At 36.3% G+C, this 20584-nt stretch overlaps 1 protein-coding gene across 2 annotated transcripts in view; it reads left to right on the plus strand.

The window, feature by feature from the left end:
• Positions 1 to 1270: 1270 nt before the first annotated feature.
• The window catches only part of LOC149228443 (putative methyltransferase TCM_000168), a 43766-nt gene continuing 24452 nt past the window's right edge, over positions 1271 to 20584 (plus strand). The window contains exon 1 of one of the 2 annotated variants that reach the window (XM_089375685.1): positions 1271 to 1368. The gene's annotated coding sequence lies outside the window, so the exon portion shown is untranslated. Of the gene's footprint in view, positions 1369 to 1645; positions 1673 to 20584 lie in introns of those variants that run through there. The other variant, XM_089375684.1, reaches the window with a different exon arrangement.

Genomic DNA, 20584 nt, shown 5'->3' on the forward strand with positions numbered 1-20584 from the left:
TATATATCTAGATATAAACTTCACCCATCATCCATAACCATCATCATTAATTAAAAATAAATTTTATATAAACATTCATAATAATAATACTTACCCTGTCCGAAAACCCATAACAGTGCTCCAAAGTTGTCACCAAATACTTTACATTGATGACCTCTTTTGGACTATGAAGAGTTACTTTCCAGTGAGAGTCTATACAAAACCATTGAAATTTGCGTCACAATAAATTATATAAAAAAAGAAAAATCAGGATTTTATATACATATATAGATGGAAAATAAAAATAAAGTATTTATTTTATTTAAAATAATGGGTACATAATTAGTTTCGGTATAGTTGGATCTCATGATAAGAGCTAAAGTGAGAAATAGATTTTCAATACTCGCTTTATGTTTTTTTTTCTGAAGGTAGCAAAACTTATCAAATTCAGGTGTCAAACCAACAGTGAGGACAACCATCTCTGGCTGCTATCCGCGAATATTTGACTCATCACCGTTATCAAGGAAAACCACGCCACCTGTAATAACCCGCTGGTGGTCCGTAAGGGAGCAGGTTTTCACTCTTGCCAGATGCCTCTAGGTCTTGGGCCGTTACCCTGTTTCCTTACGTCCGAGGAAGACGAGCTCTTAGCCAAGCAGAAGCAGTCTTATGGCATACTCCAGACCGAATACTCGCTTTATGTTATATCAAATACGCATGTCTTATTAACTAAAATATTAAATAAATGTCCGTAGCAATTATTTAACTAAATCAATCTATTTTATAAAATTATGTTTTTTTATATTATATGAAATGAAAAAATATTTTAAAGTTCAAAAGATTAAAAATAATTTACGAGAATATTAATTTCTTGTTTTTAGTCTTTTACCATTCAATTTTTTACGGATTGAAATTGAAATTGATAATAAATTAGCCAACTTTCCAATATTCCCCTAGCTATATAAAATAAACCTTTTCTATTTAATATTTAGAAAAACAAAAGAGAGTGTAATAAAATAGCCTCGTTCTTTTGTGATGAAGTGCAAGTTGACTTAATATTATGCTGCAAAGGAATCAAATTTTTTAATATCAAGTTGACTACTTATGTGTGTTTCTTAAATCTGGGTGGGTATGTCGTTGACGGAATAAAATTGTTTAATATCCTTCACGCGCACATTTCACAGAAAAGTTGATTGTCTGAATGGAGGATTACCTTAAAAAAAGGCTTCAGCTTTACCGACCAGTTTTTTATACCAAACAAATTCGGTTAAGGGGATTCATTGCATGCAAAGCACAAAGATAATGTAGATTCGGTTGCAGATTATGAGGCGTAGAACAGTGACTGAATGCATGTATTATCGAGACACTTCATCACAGTCCGTAAAATTTGTGGGTGTTTCATTTGTTTAACCTTTAAGTAGAATAGAAATTATAGTGATAGCAGCTGCAATGAAGTGGTAGCACTAGGGATCTAATTGCATATTAGGATAATAGCTTGATTGAAAAAATGTAAATCTAGTTGCAGAAAGAGTCAAGGTATTAGGATGTTGTGTTATTGATGGAATTTCTTGTATTCAGATATTGGTAATGGAGTTAGAGAAAGTGCTTCGTATGACTTGTGAATTCTTTTCATTAAAAAAACTGTAAATCTGATTGTAGATAAAAAAAATGTAAATCTAGTTGCAGAGTCAAGGTATTAGCTTGTATATATTAGTTTATTGGTGTAGAATAGAGGGCATTAGGGTGTTTTGTTAAAGTAGTTTTTTGGTGAAAAAGTTATTGATTTCAAATCCAGTATGCCAAAATCCAATCATGTTAAAGGTTTGTGTGGTCCAAGGTAGATACTAACCTCGGCAATTTTGATGACTTAGATACCCTTCAGTGACTCAAACCATAAATTAGACGTGTCAATCTCAACACCTTACATAACCTAAAAAAAATTAGCATATATTCTTATTGATAGAATTTTTTGTGTTCGAATACCGGTAATAAAGCTCGAGAAAGTGCTTCTTATGAATGGTGGTCAAGGAGAATCCATCGACACACAAAATCCATGTTATAAATTTGTTAGATAGCTAATTCTCGAGATTAGTTTGGGTAGTTATTGGAGTCCAAGAACTTCCAGTAACTAATTCAACTATTTCCTATATGTATTTATATGTACAACAAGTACATAATTCTTTGAGCTTGATTAATATACATTTGATTTGGTTTCCAGTCTGGTGTGTTCTACAGTGGTATCAGAGCAGGTGAGAGAGCATCGTTAATTTGCTCTATCAAATAGAATGAATATGAGACTTCAGAGGTTAAACGTTATCATAGCCCTTGTTGAGTTGTTTCTAAACTCCATGTATTTGATGTCTATGGAGTAAAGGAGATACGTTAAGTTGTTTCTAAACTCCATGTATTTTAAGTCTATGGCATAAAGGAAAGGAGATGCGTTTAGTTTTTCTAAACTCCATGTATTTGAATTCTATGGCGTAAAGGAGACACGAAGCATGAAGGCTGTGAGGATAGTTGAATGCAACATAAGGTTAGCCCAGTGGGACACCCAAACTATTGACTCTTTGTAAATTTTATATCTTTCAGTCATAATGAAAGACGATTGGAGAAATTTAGTGGCATTTTTTTTAACATATCCTTGGAAGTTAGAATACATGTTGGAGTTTTGAGTGCTTGTTGTTCTCAATACAAATTTCCAACACTGAGTTGAATACCAATAATTGTTGGATTGTTTGCTAAAACTCTAAGTTCCATGCACCCAAGGGCGGCTTTTTATTTTAATTATGGAAGGCTTTATTGTGTTTACTACTTCAAACAAGAGTTTACTTATAGTGAAATTTCTAAAAAATAGTATTTGCATTCACAGTGAAATTTCTGAAAGATAGTATTTTCATTTATGACAGGAGTTTAATCATAGTAAGAAAAGTTTATGAAGGGTAATATTTATATTTACTGCAAACTAGAGTTTTTACTGAAAGATTTGTGAAGGATACAAAGTTTTTACTGAAGGATTTATGAAGGATACTTAAAATGAAATATATATATATTTTTGGTGGTTTGAATTAAATTTTTAATTGAAGAGTGGTCAATTTTCTAGTTGCCCTGGATTTAAAAAAGAGATTTTGTCAGTTTATATATTGGGTGGACGTAGATTGCAGCCCAGTGTGAAGGGGACTGTGAAAATTTTGCAGCGAAATCTCAAACTAGTGAGTAACTAACTATGCTAAGATTACAACCGCGTGTGGAGGGGACTATGAGAATTTTGCAACGAAATCTCAGACCATTGAGTAACTCGCTATAACGTAGAAGAAGTCGGTAAGCATGGAAGAAATGGCATTCACATTAAATTGCGGTGAAATTTGAAAATTATGTAAAAAATAATTTCTAATGTGAACGTTAATTTTTGAGAAAGCTGTGAATATTTTCTTTAAATTGAGAAAGGAATAAAAAATACCCTGGAGTAAGGAGTAACTCTCAGGTTCACATGTAAAATTCACACCCAGGAGTAAGGAGCAACTCTTAGGTTCACATGTAAAATTCACTATTAAAAGATTAAAGTCAACCAACAAACTTTACCTAAAAGGAGCCAAGATAAAAAGTAATTTTTATGTGAAGTGTGAAAAAAACAAAAAAATAAATACTTTACATAAAAGGAGCTAAGATAAAAGAAGTTCTAAGTCTTGCTCCTTCCTTCTCTTATTTTCATTAAATGGAATAATTTTGATTGGTGGCAAGTGGAGAAAAGAAGCTTCTGGGGAATGACATCAAGTTTTGATTTTGATTTTGTTGAAGTTTAAATAACAAAGTTTATGGATATAAAATCAAGAAGAGAAAATAGCATTGTGGTTAGTGAATACTATATAGTTATTTTGTCTATTGAAGGTCTTAAGTTCAAATCTTTATAGAAACAATTTTGAAAGATTTTTTTTTTAATGCTAATTTTTGGAGATATTTTTGGAGGTAAAGTTTATGGATATAAAATCAAGAAGAAAAAATGACATTATGGTTGGTGAAGTTTATATAGTTATTTGGTTTATTGAAGGTCTCAAGTTCAAATTTTTATAGAGACAATTTTGAAAAATATTTTTTTTTAAGCTAATTTTGGGAGATATTTTTGGAGGTTGTGAACATGATTTCGGTTTCCATCGGTTGGCGACCCTGAGCATGTCACTATTTGATAAATTTTCAACTCATGCATATTGGATATAACTCACAACAAACTTGAGTTTTCATGGTATTCATTGTATGGAGCAAAGATAAAAGTTCCTAATTGTGTAGTTGCAACTATATAATCTCTTTATTCTTGAATCTTCTTTGTAAACGGGTGCATTTTCGGTTGAACCCGACACCCAGTTAATTCATCATAAATTTCTTAATATTTGGTGCATTTTCGATTGAACCCGACACCCGGTTAATTCATCGTAAATTTGTTTATATTGGGTGCATTTTCGGTGGTAGTCGACACCCCTTTTTTCAAAGTTGATTGTTGGAGAAAATGGTCAAAGTCGATGATTTGTTGCAGTTATTACGCAGTTTAATGTCATCCATAGTTCATAACAGTGTCCAAGTCAACAAAGACACACTTTCTCACATCCACTCCTGTTTGCAAAATGCAAAAAACAAAATTGAATTTTTGGAGCTAGAATCCCAGTTTCAGCGAGAAGAACTGCAAAAGAAGAATTTTAAACTTGTTCTTGTTCAGAATAATAGTTTGTTTGAGCCCGATCATCAATCAGAAAATAATCAGAGTAATGCAGTGGTTTCAAAAGGAAATGCAACTGAAAGTTCTTATGAGAAGCCTGATATTCCCAAAACTTTCATAAGGCCATGGGAAGAGATTAGACACAATAAACACAGAACTGGTTTGGGTTATGTTGAAGCCCCGAAAATCGGGTCTACAACAAGGGGGATACCCGCCCGGTCCGGACCTTGGTTGGCAGCTCCTTATCCATTTGGTATAGCGGGTCCAACTAGGGATAATGGAACCAGTTTCCCAATCTATGTGTGTGTGTGTAGAATTTGATGTTGCTGATCTAACAGTTCCTATCTAAGTTATTCTGATTCAAAATTTATTCTAATTGTATGCTATTGTAATCTAATAAACAGCGCATCTAAATCTATACTAACCCGGGATGTAATTCTTCTATTATGCGATCTAAAAAGATTTCAAATAACAACTGATAATAAAGATCATTCAACGATTATAAGAAAGGAAATCAATCAAGATGAACCACTTCGCATAAAAAGTTAGACAAAACAGTTGTGAACAACATATCGCATAATGAGCTATTCATACATTAGGCATAAATAAATAGCTATCACCGTACAAAAGTGCCAAATGATAACTCAAGCATTCATGCAATAATACATAAACAACTAAAAACTGTATATCACTTTAACATATAAGCATAAATGGTCAAGAGATAAAAGTACCATTTATGACTAATCCTAGTCATAAGCTTCAAGCAACAATGATTTATCTCTCCTTGCTCTAACATCCACTAAGAGTACAAAGAGTACAAAAGTGCAACATCAGTAGCAGATATCAAATGCAAACATTAACAAATCTTGATCCATTCATTCACCAAAACTTCCTTTGAGGGTGCAAAAGTGCATGTTCTGAGGACAAGTTTTTTATAAATTTCTGGACCCCTCTCTAAATCCATGAGAAGGGTTTAAATACTACTTTCTAAATCTAATAATAGCTTATTTACAAAAATTCAGGATGCGGTTTAAAATGACCACCCTTTTTCTAAGCAAAAATTAAAGTGAAAATTAAATTCAGAACTAAACTGCTTTTGTATCTGGTCTTTAAAACTGCATGTATTCAGCATTGGTTTAAGGAGAGTCGGCTGGCTGACTTCTGCTTTGAGCTGGGCTGAGAAAACAGAATCGTTGAGAGCTGGTACCATCTTTTCGGCCGCATTTATAATACACTTCACAGTCATCCACTGACTATGCGGCTTTACCAAGTATGTCCAGTAACATTCCCAATTTAACCTGTTCAGTGCTTGAATTGCTTTTTCCTTTCTTGCGCTCTCAGTTTCCATTCCGCCTCTAGTTGTAGTTTGTTCGGTAAATATCCCGGGGTGGTTTCTGCGATCAAATTTGCCCTGTGCAAATTCTCATTTACACAGTCAATAAGACTGCTTGCTGCCGTGGCTGCTGTTTCTACCGCTTGTTCTGCCTCCCTGATTTGATTGTCCCACTTGTTAAAGAGCAGCTCTTTATGGTTCTCATTTATCCTTGGTGCGCCTGCTCTTTTTCCCTCGTCTTCATCCTGCCAAGCCAAGTACTCAGTCACCCGTTTATCAATCAGATCATAGTCACTTCGTAAGTCGACCACTTGATTAGTGATCTTATCACTCATTTCGCAATAATAATTCCACTGTGATATCTTTTGGCCCAACACTTCTTGCTGCTACAGTAATTGTTCATTCAAGGAAATAGATTCCGACATAAACTCTGTAAGCTTAGGGTCGTCCTTGTGCATCTCTTGTAAATCCTGTAACTGTTTTCCCTTCTCATCCAAACTTTTCTGATAACCTATCTGCATTTGCTGGAAGTCCTCCTGCAACTTTTCAAGCTGTTTGTGTGCCTCATTATTGGTGTTGGCTTGTTGCAATTGTAGTTGCAGTACTTGTATTTGATCTTCTCGTTCTTTCAACAACTGCTATACTTCCGATGCTTTATCAATAGTCGCAGAGGCGTACGCTCCTGCGATCTGAGATAGTTTGGTGAGATTTTCAGTCGGATTGCTGGTGGGATCTTTCCACAAGACGTCTAATTGCTCTGCATCTTGAGAGAGTGTATTTTCTAATTTCCTTTTCTTTCTCTGTCTTCTTACCACTACTTTATGTTGGGGACTATAAAATATGTCCAGAGGGGGAATTTCTTCTATATTAAGTATAAGCTCAGAAGATGGAGCAATAGGAATATGCTCCGTATCTGAGACATCACTGACTATTGTTGTGACTACTTCCTGTGCTACCTGTGTATTGCTCACAGGTGTTTTTAGGGCTTGTCCTTCAAGATTGATCAGTTCGTTGAAGGTTTCCCATTCCTTATCTAATTCGGTTGTGACTGGTGGTGCTTCAATGACGAGAGGAGGAGGATCTCTTTGCGGGGAGGCAATAACCTGCTGTTGTAGAAGTTCCATTGACTGAGCGGTATCCTTAGCTGACTCTTCGCTCCTATCTTGGTCATTTCCGGATCTTTTAGAGTGTTCAGGCATTTCTTGTTCAGACTTGGATTTAGATCCATTAGTGCTTGAACTCCCACTGAGACTAACGCTCGGAGTTGGTTCTCTTGCAGACAGTCGTAGCTTTTCTAGAGGAATACTGGCTAATCTCCTTTCTCTGTATACCATGAACTTTTGAAAGTCTTCTGGAGACAATTGCAATTGGGCTTCGCGCAAAATCTCTTGAAGTGAGCTTTTATGTTGGAATATATCATCAAATAAATCCTTTTTCCCAACGAACACTTTTATCTTGACTGTAGTTGTGAAATTCTGGGCAACCTCATTCGGGTCAAATGGTCTTCCCGAGAATTTAAATAGTTGTAAACACGTCATATTCTGTACTTCAGTGAACGCGTGACCTACATCAAATAGCGAAAAGGCCCCACAAGCCACAAGAAACTGTGGCCATATAGCCTTCTTTTTGTCCTTTAAGTCTTTAGTTAGGCCGCCTTCTCCACAGGTTTGATATGCAATTTCTCGAGCTAGGAGTTTATCAGGGATATACAAAGGTAGAACATGAGGGGGTGCAGTACTTCCAAATACCCTAACATAAGTGAACAATTCTTCTCCGAACCATCTTGCGATGGGGAGGATATCTATCTGTGCTTCAGGTGAGCACCTCAGGGGTTCTTTATCATACAACATCCTATACAAGGGCAGCATAAGTCTGTGACAAATCTGGTAGAAATATGGAGTGAACTGAGAGTCCCACAATATCTTATGATAGACATGGATGGGTAAGGGATCTTGGGTTGTCCACTTCCAACCCATAACAGGGAACTTAGAAACATAACATATTGAATCCATAACATATTCGGCTAGGTAAAAAGGAGGATAGATCCTTTGAGACGTAGCTCTTTTGGACCGGTAACTGGCAATAGCCGTGATTAGGTTATCAGATAAAATTTTGGCCCAATCTACAATAGTGGCATTTGTGGCAGCATCTAGTAATGGTAACCATTCAGATGAAAATTTGTTGATATCTGGCATTCCAAATATTCTACAGAGCATGGCAGCAGCAAATCAATATGGGGAGGTAAGGGAACCAGTACTGTACATACCGTGTTTATCTTTCTTGAGCGGTTCGTCTTTCCTAGACCAGTCTTTGGTGGTTTCTAACAAGTTCTGGTTCTCCTTCACGAATTTTTCTATGAATTGCGTGTTATAAGTTGCCTGTGGCTCAGGCAGATGATACATGAGCTTTAAATCCTGCGCAGCGAATGACCCGATGAGCCCTTGACCATGAACCTTGAACTGTCTATTTTTTATTTCTGCGCTATCAAGTATCCACTTGACCATGTCTGTGTATGGGAGAATTTTGGGCGTTGCTGCTATTCGATGTAGAAATGAGCACGCTAGCTCTTCTAGGGATGCTTCAGAATAACTCTGTGAGCCCGCGACAACAGTAACTTTCATTACTCTGGGATTCTCCTCTTCGAGCAAACTGTACATGCCTTACCACGTAGCTATTCCTGCGTCTCTGTTACAAGCCGTGTATGTGTACAAAGGTGCCATTTCCTTTTCTTCAGAGCTCGGGGCTTTGTTTTTCTTTCCCATTTCAACCTGTGTATTGCTTTGTATCGTCCTCCGTTCTCCGTTCCTGCAATTCACAAGTGAAGTGGAAATGAATGACCAGGAAGGGTGATGGGAGAGTTTTAAATGCCGCAGACATACCAAATACACCACCTTACGTGAAGTGATTCTTTGAAAAGCACGCGTTCATATTTTATTAATAACTGACAACTAACTCCTTTATTAGCATTTAAAGCGCATAATCATGAGTCAGCTTATGGCAAATAACTTTTCTTGAATATCGTGCCCGAAAGATCTGCGATGGAGCGATTTTGCGATTTGCTTCGCAACATCACAGATCGCACCATCGCAACGTCGCAATATCATAAAATCGCATAAATATAACATCGCAGCGTTGATCTGGCCTAACATCGCAACCATCACCTTATCGCGATATCGCAATATCGCAGATCGTAGAAGTTTTATGCATGACAAATTTTGTTAACCTGTTTCCTGCGATATGCGATCTTGCGAACGGCGTCATCGCAAATCGGTAATTCTGAAGTTTTTCTTATTGCGACGCAATAGTTGTTCAATACCACAATCTCGCACATGTCGGGATTGTACTTGAATGGTGGCGTTCTACTACCGTTTTACGATGCGATTTTTTAAAGATTTTTCCCTTATCATAAACTTAGGTTTGAAGTATTCCAAGGAGTTTCCTAAGCTTACGATAGTAACTTTATTTGCGAAAAAGGAATTTAAGCACTACTTTTTCTTTTCCTAAATTTTAACTAAGGGTCCCCACACATTTAGTATTTCGGATGACACTTAAATGAGAGGGGGGTTGTTGGTGGCCACAACAATTGGCGATTCACTTGGAAGAACCAGTTATCTCTGTTTTTCTATTGAATTTTTCAAACTTCCAAAACAAAAAAAAATTCAGAAAATTAAACTTTGTTATGGAAAGATAGAGTACATTACGCTCTAAACCGTCAATGATATCTTGTTTCAACCATTTTCTACTTTGACTATTTGCTTCCTCAGGCTAGTCCTTGTATTTACATCAGCCATTACTTGGTCTTGTAAAGATAAAACAAAGTCTCCTCTGTAAACCAGTTTTAAATATGCTCATTTGTCGTAGGTAGAGCCTCTGCTGCCAGCAGGCATTTATAGCCTTGACAGGGTTACCTGTTACCCAGCAATGATCATGTATCCTACTTAAGGTGGCCTACAACTTTCAAAGAAGAATCCATATCCACACTTATTGCTTTGATTTTCTTTTTATTCTTAAAGAACAATGTCTTGGTTTGGTATCCAAATTATGACATAGTCATTCACTTGATTTATAACTTTGCTGAACAAGCTAGCTCGTGATGAGACCCCTTGTCTTTTGATTGCAACAATCTTGAGTCATTGCCCTGTTGTGGTGTACAGTATTGGCAAAGTCAGCAAGTTATAATATTTGTGATAATGATAAGCCGGCTCGTGATGAGACCTCTTATTCTTCAAGATAAAGTGTATCCTTGGGTTATTCCTCTGAAAGTTGTGATTTCCTTAGCAGGGAGGAAGTCATTGTTTCCTTAAGATAGCTCTGGACGACAATAATAGAGTTTTTTGGAAACAACTGTTCTACAGAGAATCTTTATTTTGTTATTGATACCTTTCATTGTACTGAGATAAAACAATTTCTTCACTAAAGGTTGCTTTCATCAAATTTTTTGAAGTTGAAACTAGTATCATATCTAGGCTAAAGTTTTTAACTGTATCTATCAATAATAAAGATCAGCTTTCCAAAAGATTTGCTATTTATACAAGCGAAAGGCTGAAAATCTGAAAGAGAATTGGTATCTTTTAGTAAATGTCAAATGTTGTTAACAACAACAGATTTTATTATGGAAAAAACATTTTTAAGGAAATGAAAGGCAACTATTCCCTTGGATATGAATAGGGCTAATTACTTCTTTTATTTTGGCTGCAAACTGTTAAAAATAAACTATCCACCTGACAACCTAGCTAAATTAATTCTACTCCTATTTTAACTATACACACAAAATTGCCTAGGTATAATGATATTTCCAGTGTAACCATCTTTCCATTTTTATTCCTACATGTGTATACATTTCAAATATTAGTATTAGGAATAAATTTTTTACTGAACTGAAAACGTTAAATGTGGAATTAGAAAGCGTAATTATTGTCAGAATTCTGCCTGAAATCTCCTTCTCATGAAATTTTCTTTCCAATTGGATACCTATTGGATCATAAAAATCAGGATGAGTTTCCATTATGGATTGGTAATCGTTCAATAGGAAAGATGACATGCTGGGTTGCGAATATGATTTTTTGGATTTAATAGCCTGTATCCTATTATTTTTATTATGTGTGGAAGTTGGGCCTTTGACAATTTTTAATGAAACGAAAGTTTCCAAATATATCTCCCTGAATGAATCAATGAAGAATGGATGGAAATTTCTCAAAGGACAATTATCAATTAACTTGAATTGTTGGCAATTCTCCAAAAATACCTTCTTTTGTTGATGTTGTTTTGGATAAGATAGAAGTTTTTCAAGAAAAATTGATATTGATTGGAATTGAAATTGAAAAAGTTCTACATTCCTTCGACAAACTTCAATTTTCCAAAATGGTAGAACATCACTCGAATGTTTGTCGGTAAGGTGCTCAGTATGCCAGAGTAATCTATCAAGAGTCTGAAAATTAAAATTTAAAGCAAAATCCGGTTTTATACACAATGAGTGCAAACGAAAAAGAATGCAATGACTATCTGTACAACTAGTGTTATAGCACAACTGGGATCGTTTTGAAATATTTTCTGTTTCACAAGGATTGGCCAGAATTATGGGATTCGAGTCATTTCGAATTCCATCTTGTGAATTAGAAAACAAATTATGATTGTGAACAGGCGTGAAGGTTTGTTCATGATATGAATCATAGATTGGAATACTCTTTTGGGTAGTGAAATCACGCAGATGATCTGCTATTTTGGAATGAGGATCGGCTGAAATAATTCTTGAATTAGAATATCTGTCATTCTCAGATTTCTGATGATTCACTTGAGATAAATCAACATTTTCAACATCAAAGTAGCTATCATAAATGACTTCACAGGATTCCCTAGATTGTTCTTTTTCATCCAGTATATTCAAACAAGGAGGGTCAAGCTGTTCATGTTTGTAAATGACAAAAGGGTGTTCTATAGCTGCTTCTCTATCTTGAAAACCTAATGGTGATTCATTTGGATGATCCTCTGTGCTTTCTGAGATATCGTTAATACTGAGGGGGAATTATCATCATTAAAAATATCAGGATAAAGAGAAAAATGTGACTCTGAAATAATGCATTTAAAAATATCTCCCTGTGAAAACTCGTGTTCATCACATTCATCATAGGCTTCAGGTTTTAGATCATACCTTTGTGTGCTCATGTTTTTTGGAAGAGGATTACTTTGCTGTTCTAACCTTGGCATTTGCATTTGTCGAGTTGCAATCATATTATCTGACTTTGTCTCAAAGTTGCTTTCTGATTCCAAGGCGGGGTTTCTTCCAACATTGCTGCTTTTGTCTTCTTGTATTGGATCAGACATGTCCCCTAAGCCTTGGGAAGTTTCTTCATCATGACTTATTTGCACATCCAAATTGGATTTCTCATTTACATTAGAAGAAAATGGAACAAAGCTTGGACTAATTTCTACTGGATCGGGGATAGGAGGCAGAGAATAATTATGATCAACACAATCTAATGATTCTTCATTCATGAGTTCATTCTCAACATCATATTTCAAACAATTAAGATGAAATTGAATATCAAAATCTCTAACAGACTCATCTTCTTTGCGTAGATATTCAATTTCATCATATACCTGATCATAATCATAGCAATCAAATTTACAAATGAAAGCCGTAACAAATTGGTCCCAGCTATGAATTGAGGCAACTGGGAGGGTTCTACACCAGTTTCTAGCTTCCGCTACAAATGTGAGAGTAAAAATTCTGCATAAAATGCCTTCATCAATTCCTTGAAAATTTGAATTTGAAACATTTTGAATAAATTGAAGGGCATGATTAAAATCAGAAGAATTTCTCTTACCGTTAAATTTTACCTAAGACAAGAGTCTTACCACTTCGGGTGGAGTGTTGGAAGAGGCACGAACATGGATACAACTCCAGATGGGAAGTTTAAAAGAAGCCATCCTAATTCGAATTTTACAATTGAAAACAAACCCCAATAGACAACATGTTTCAGGCCCTCCTTCTAGCGCCAAATATGTTGAAGCCCCGAAAATCGGGTCTACAACAAGGGGGATACCCTCCCGGTCCGGACCTTGGTTGGCAGCTCCTTATCCGTTTGGTATAGCGGGTCCGACTGGGGATAATGGGACCAGTTTCCCAATCTATGTGTGTGTGTGTAGAATTTGATGTTGTTGATCTAACAGTTCCTATCTAAGCTATTCTGATTCAAACTTTAATCTAATTCTATGCTATTGTAATCTAATAAACAGCACATCTAAATCTATACTAACCCGGGATGTAATTCTTCTATTATGCGATCTAAAAAGATTTCAAATAACAACTGATAATAAAGATCATTAAGCGATTATAAGAAAGGAAATCAATCAAGATGAACCACTTCGCATAAAAATTTAGACGAAACAGTTGTGAACAACATATCGCATAATGAGCTATTCATACATTAGGCATAAATAAATAGCTATCACCGTACAAAAGTGCAAATGATAACTCAAGCATTCATGCAATAATACATAAACAACTAAAAATTGTATATCACTTTAACATATAAGCATAAATGGTCAAGAAATAAAAGTACCATTTATGACTAATCCTAGTCATAAGCTTCAAGCAACAATGATTTATCTCTCCTTGCTCTAACATCCACTAAGATTACAGAAGTGCAACATCAGTAGCAGATATCAAATGCAAACATTAACAAATCTTGATCCATTCATTCACCAAAACTTCCTCTGAGGGTGCAAAAGTGCATGTTCTAAGGACAAGTTTTTGATAAATTTCTGGACCCCTCTCTAAATGCATGAGAAGGGTTTAAATACTACATTCTAAATCTAATAATAGCTTATTTACAAAAATTTAGGATGCGGTTTAAAATGACCGCCCTTTTTCTAAGAAAAACTTAAAGTGAAAATTAAATTCAGAACTAAACTACTTTTGTATCTGATCTTTAAAACTGCATGTATTCAGCATTGGTTTAAGGAGAGTTGGTTGGCTGAATTCTGCTTTGAGCTGGGCTGAGAAAACGGAATCGATGAGAGCTGGTACCATCTTTTCGGCCGCATTTATGATACACTTCACAGTCATCCACTGACTATGCGGCTTTACCAAGTATGTCCAGTAACATTCCCAATTTAACCTGTTCAGCGCTTGAATTGCTTTTTCCTTTTCTTGCGCTCTCAGTTTCCATTCCGCCTCTAGTTGTAGTTTGTTCGGTAAATATCCCGGGGTGGTTTCTGCGATCAAATTTTCCCTGTGCAAGTTCTCATTTACACAGTCAATAAAACTGCTTGCTGTCGTGGCTGCTGTTTCTGCCGCTTGTTCTGCCTCCCTGATTTGATCATCCCACTTGTTAAAGAGCATCTCTTTATGGTTCTCATTTATCCTTGGTGTGCCTGCTCTTTTTCCCTCGTCTTCATCCTGCCAAGCCAAGTACTCAGTCACCCGTTTATCAATCAGATCATAGTCACTTCGTAAGTCGACCACTTGATTAGTGATCTTATCACTCATTTCGCAATAATAATTCCACTGCGATATCTTTTGGCCCAACACTTCTTGCTGCTACAGTAATTGTTCATTCAAGGAAATAGATTCCGACATAAACTCTGTAAGCTTAGGGTCGTCCTTGTGCATCTCTTGTAAATCCTGTAACTGTTTTCCCTTCTCATCCAAACTTTTCTGATAACCTATCTGCATTTGCTGGAAGTCCTCCTGCAACTTTTCAAGCTGTTTGTGTGCCTCATTATTGGTGTTGGCTTGTTGCAATTGTAGTTGCAGTACTTGTATTTGATCTTCCCGTTCTTTCAACAACTGTTGTACTTCCGATGCTTTATCAATAGTCGCAGAGGCGTACGCTCCTGCGATCTGAGATAGTTTGGTGAGATTTTCAGTCGAATTGTTGGTGGGATCCTTCCACAAGACGTCTAATTTCTCTGCATCTTGAGAGAGTGTATTTTCTAATTTCCTTTTCTTTCTTTGTCTTCTTACCACTGCTTTATGTTGGGGACTATAAAATATGTCCAAAGGGGGAATTTCTTCTATATTAAGTATAAGCTCAGAAGATGGAGCAATAGGAATATGCTCCATATCTGAGACATCGCTGACTATTGTTGTGACTACTTCTTGTGCTACCTGTGTATTGCTCACAGGTGTTTTTAGGGCTTGTCCTTCAAGATTGAATAGTTCGTTGAAGGTTTCCCATTCCTTATCTAATTCGGTCGTGACTGGTGGTGCTTCAATGACGAGAGGAGGAGGATCTCTTTGCGGGGAGGCAATAACCTGCTGTTGTAGAAGTTCCATTGACTGAGCGGTATCCTTAGCTGACTCTTCGCTCCTATCTTGGTCATTTCCAGATCTTTTAGAGTGTTCAAGCATTTCTTATTCAGACTTGGCTTTAGATCCATTAGTGCTTGAACTCCCACTGAGACTAACGCTCGAAGTTGGTTCTCTTGCAGACAGTCATAGCTTTTCTAGAGGAATACTGGCTAATCTCCTTTCTCTGTATACCATGAACTTTTGAAAGTCTTCTGGAGACAATTGCAATTGGGCTTCGATTAAAATCTCTTGAAGTGAGCTTTTATCTTGGAATATATCATCAAATAAATCTTTTTTCCCAACGAACACTTTTGTCTTGACTGTAGTTGTGAAATTTTGGGCAACCTCATTCAGGTCAAATGGTCTTCCCGAGAATTTAAATACTTGTAAACACGTCATATTTTGTACTTCATTGAATGCGTGACCTACATCAAATAGCGAAAAGGTCCCACAAGCCACAGGAAACTGTGGCCATATAGCCTTCTTTTTGTCCTTTAAGTATTTAGTTAGGCCGCCTTCTCCACAGGTTTGATATGCAATTTCTCGAGCTAGGAGTTTATCAGGGATATACAAAGGTAGAACATGGTAGCATTCCAAATATTCTACAGAGCATGGCAGCAGCAAAGCAATATGGGGAGGTAAGGGAACCAGTACTGTACATACCGTGTTTATCTTTCTTGAGCGGTTCGTCTTTCCTGGACCAGTCTTTGGTGGTTTCTAACAGGTTTTGGTTCTCCTTCACGAATTTTTCTATGAATTGAATGTTATAAGTTGCCTGTGGCTCAGGAAGATGATATATGAGCTTTAAATCCTGCGCAGCGAATGACCCGATGAGCCCTTGACCATGAACCTTGAACTGTCTATTTTTTATTTCTGCGCTATCAAGTATCCACTTGACCATGTCTGTGTATGGGAGAATTTTGGGCCTTGCTGCTATCCGATGTAGAAATGAGCACGCTAGCTCTTCTAGGGATGCTTCAGAAGAACTCTGTGAGCCCGCAACAGCAGTAACTTTCATTACTCTGGGATTCTCCTCTTCGAGCAGACTGTACATGCCTTCCCACGTAGCTATTCCTGCGTCTCTGTTACAAGCCGTGTCTGTATACAAAGGTGCCATTTCCTTTTCTTCGGAGCTCGGGGCTTTGTTTTTCTTTCCCATTTCAACCTGCGTATTGCTTTGTATCGTCCTCCGTTCTCCGTTCCTGCAATTCACAAGTGAAGTGGAAATGAATGACCAGGAAGGGTGATGGGAGAGTTTTAAATGCCGCAGACATACCAAATACACCACCTTACGTGAAGTGATTCTTTGAAAAGCATGCGTTCATATTTTATTAATAACTGACAACTAACTCCTTTATTAGCATTTAAAGCACATAATCATGTGTCAGCTTATGGAAAATAGCTTTTCTTGAATATCGTGCCCGAAAGATCTGCGATGGAGCGATTTTGCGATTTGCTTTGCAACATCGCAGATCGCACCATCGCATATCGCAACGTCGCAATATCGTAAAATCGCACAAATATAACATCGCAGCATTGATCTGGCCTAACATCGCAACCATCGCCTTATCGCAATATCGCAATATCGCAGATCGCAGAAGTTTTATGTATGACAAATTTCGTTAACCTGTTTCCTGCGATATGCGATCTTGCGATTGGCGTCATCGCAAATCGGTAAATTCTGAAGTATTTCTTATAAGTTTTTCTTATTGCGACGCGATAGTTGTTCAATACCACAATCTCGCACATGCCGGGATTGCACTTGAATGGTGGCGTTCTACTACCGTTTTACGATGCGATTTTTTAAAGATTTTTCCCTTATCATAAACTTAGGTTTGAAGTATTCCAAGGAGTTTCCTAAGCTTACGATAGTAACTTTATTTGCGAAAAAGGAATTTAAGCACTACTTTTTCTTTTCCTAAATTTTAACTAAGGGTCCCCACACATTTAGTATTTCGGATGACACTTAAATGAGAGGGGGGTTGTTGGTGGCCACAATAGGTTACAAAGAGGACATTCTGGATGTATCTTTTCACATACCATATTTTGATAAACCAATGCAATTCTGAAGAGCTTGATTTCTGGACGGTGTTGTTCCAGAACAAGTTGATAGATGCCAACAATGTAACAGAGTTGGACATATGAAATATTAGTGTTTTGATCTTCACCCATGTGAGCATTGCAAAAAGTGATAGATGTTCGAGAAAGAAGTCTACTGCAAGAGAGAAGGTAAATTTCTGATGGATTTCTTCTTGGAATTGGACCAAAACAACCAAGAAGATTTACAAGGCATATCAAAGAATATGTTCTAGAATGATGACCAACGTTGTAGTTATGAAGATTACTTCTCACCTTGTATCCGACGAGGGGGGAATAGTTGATGGTCTGCTACAGGTTCGAGTTCAAGATGTCAACCGAGCCTGAGTCAAAGTTGAGTTGACTAAGTTGATTGAACACTTCCATATTTGGAATTGTTCAAGGAACTACTGTGATATTTCCATAGTTTGTGGTCACCTTAAAACCACATTTTTGGTTGTTCTGAGAACTGCTATGAAGGTTCCAAAGTTGGTGTTGGTTTAGACCTTGAGTTCTCCCATATTGGTTTGTAGTCATCCTTAAAAACCATTTTCTGAGAGACATTCAGGTCTTCGCTAAGATGCATTTTTGAATTTTGAGCTCTCGTTCTTGGACTTTGGTATATCCCTTCGGATTAAGGGGGGACTATTAGATAACTAATCCTCAGGATTAACCTTGGGTCAGTTTGGGTAGTTATTGGAGTCCAAGAACTCCCGGGAACTAATTCAATTGTTTCCTATATGTATTTATATGTACAACATGTACATAATTCTTTGAGATTGATTAATATACATTTGATTTGGTTTCCAATCTCGTGTGTTCTACAACATCCATTGTAGGTTGAATACCGTGAAATTCATATATTTTCATGCGAAAGTTAAAACTATATTTATTATCTTATGATGATCCAATGCATGCCTTTATGCAGGAGATTTCACTCGGTTTCCTGCATCCTTTCCTAGAAGAATGTATCCACGAGATGAAATTAATGATTCCGTGTGAAATATTTTGCATAACAGATCTTGGGTGCTCCACGGGGCCAAACACACTTGTTGTAGCAGAAGCAATATCCATGGGCATGCAGAAGAATTATGCACAAGCCTCACCGAAACTTCCAATACCTGAGCTGCAAGTCTTCTTCGCAGACCTCCCGTGCAACGATTTTATCTTCTTTTTCACAGTATGCCACCTATTGTAATGTCGAGTAATATCAAGCAGGAGGAGGAAGAGAACTTCGACATGATTAATGGACACAATGATTAGCTGTTGGATGATCATAGAAATATCATATAAATGATGCACCAAGAGGGTCGGTGTTACATTGCAGCAGGGGTTGCTGGTTCCACACTCGTCTCTTTCCCAGAAGTTCTCTGCACTTCGTCTATTTCTCTTACAGTTTTCATTGGCTCTCACGAGCATGTACATTATTCAAATATACTCGAATGTTTAGATCATAGTCAGCTAGTTTGAATCAAATATACTCAAATGTTTAGATCATAGTTACCCAATTTGAATTGGAATTCGCATATAGTACTAAAATTAGATTCCAAATTCACTAGTATATTTAAAAAAATAATTAGAGTATTTTACTTAAGATCTTATACTTTAAGCTCTTCCTGAATAAGGGTGCTTGTTGTTTTGGTTTAGCTCTGATGATCTTGTACTTTAAGCGCTTCCTAAATATTGGTGCTTGTTACTTTGGTTTGCCTGTTGATTGGTCCTTCTCACTCAATTATGAAAAATATAAGCGACAATCCATTAATTTTCTTTTATAGTCTGGGAAAAGAAAAGTCTTGTTAAATTAGTGTTGATCTCCCCATCGTCAGCTTTGATGTATCTTGCTTATGTAATCTTTCTTAGTGTAAAACCATTTGATTTTTTATGGATCAAATTTAAAGAAAGAATTTAGTAATTATGGGTTAAATATAGATTATAAATTTTAGAATATTTTAGAAAGTTTACAAACATGATTAAGAAGAACAAAGTTAAATAGTTGAATTTATTTATACTTATTAGATTTTCAAAATATAATTAAAATTGTATATTTCACTTCACTTTTTCCTATTAAATTTTCAAAATATACCAAAAACTATAATAAAATCAAATTTTAAATCAACAATTTAATAAATTTTAAAACCCACAAAATGTGCAAACAATGTTGCAAATTTATTTCTATATATGAGTCACAGTACTTAGAACATGAGCAGGCACCCATTGAAATCAAAGATAAAAGCTCAAGATCATGGAATGGCAAATGAGTGTTCATATCGAATGATGGTCCGATGGAGGTGGCAGAGGCATATCTTGCTCAGTTTCAGAAAGATTTCAGTTCTTTTCTTACAACTCGTGCTCAAAAAATTGTTAAAGGAGGTTGCATGTTTATATATTTATCAGGTCGTGATACTGTTGATCCAAGACACCCAGGTGCCAGTGGTGTCATAGGTGACATACTAGAAGTTGCCTTCAATGACATGTTATCACAGGTATTCTATTCATTTCTAAATTGCTATAGTTTCTTATTAAGCATAGATATAGGTATCTTTATTAATCTTAGTTTTTTAATGACTTATTAACCTAGATATATGCATCTTTATTAATCTCAATTAACCAAGAAAGGATATATTCAAAAAGTATAAAGAACCACAAGTAAATCTTTAAACTAAGCTGAGTATGACATAATGGCCAACTTGTTTTTTGGTTCTGGCAAGCATGCAGGGACTGATAGAGATGGAGAAGCTACACTAATTTAATCAGCCATTTTTTGCTCCTTGTACCAAGGAATTGATAACTCAATTTGAGAAAGAGGGTGTGTTCACAGTAAAAAGAATATTGTTTTTGAGTGGGGTGGTTGAAAAAGTCAACAAACAAGGTTGTATGAATATAGGGAACATGATAAATGTAAGGCATTTGGAAAGATGGCTGCAAAGAAATTTAGAGCAATTTTGGAGGGTTTGGTTACTACCCATTTTGGAGGCGCAATAGTGGAATCTTTATTTGAAATATTTGCAGTAAGGGCTGCAAGAACGTATCAAAATTATGGAAGTCCAATATTAAGGGAGGAGGGATCCTTGCAGTTGTTGAGCGAGGTTGAGTCCTCGTACAACCAACTAATGTCACACACGGAATGATATCTGTAACCAAAATCACCCTATCACTTATATGACCTATGGTTAAAGAATCGCAGAATAGAGAAAAT

This window comes from Pinus tabuliformis, chromosome J, assembly GCF_031772625.1.
Source record: "Pinus tabuliformis cultivar Carrire ecotype Pingquan chromosome J, CPIR1, whole genome shotgun sequence".
NCBI classification, from domain to species: Eukaryota; Viridiplantae; Streptophyta; class Pinopsida; order Pinales; family Pinaceae; genus Pinus; species Pinus tabuliformis.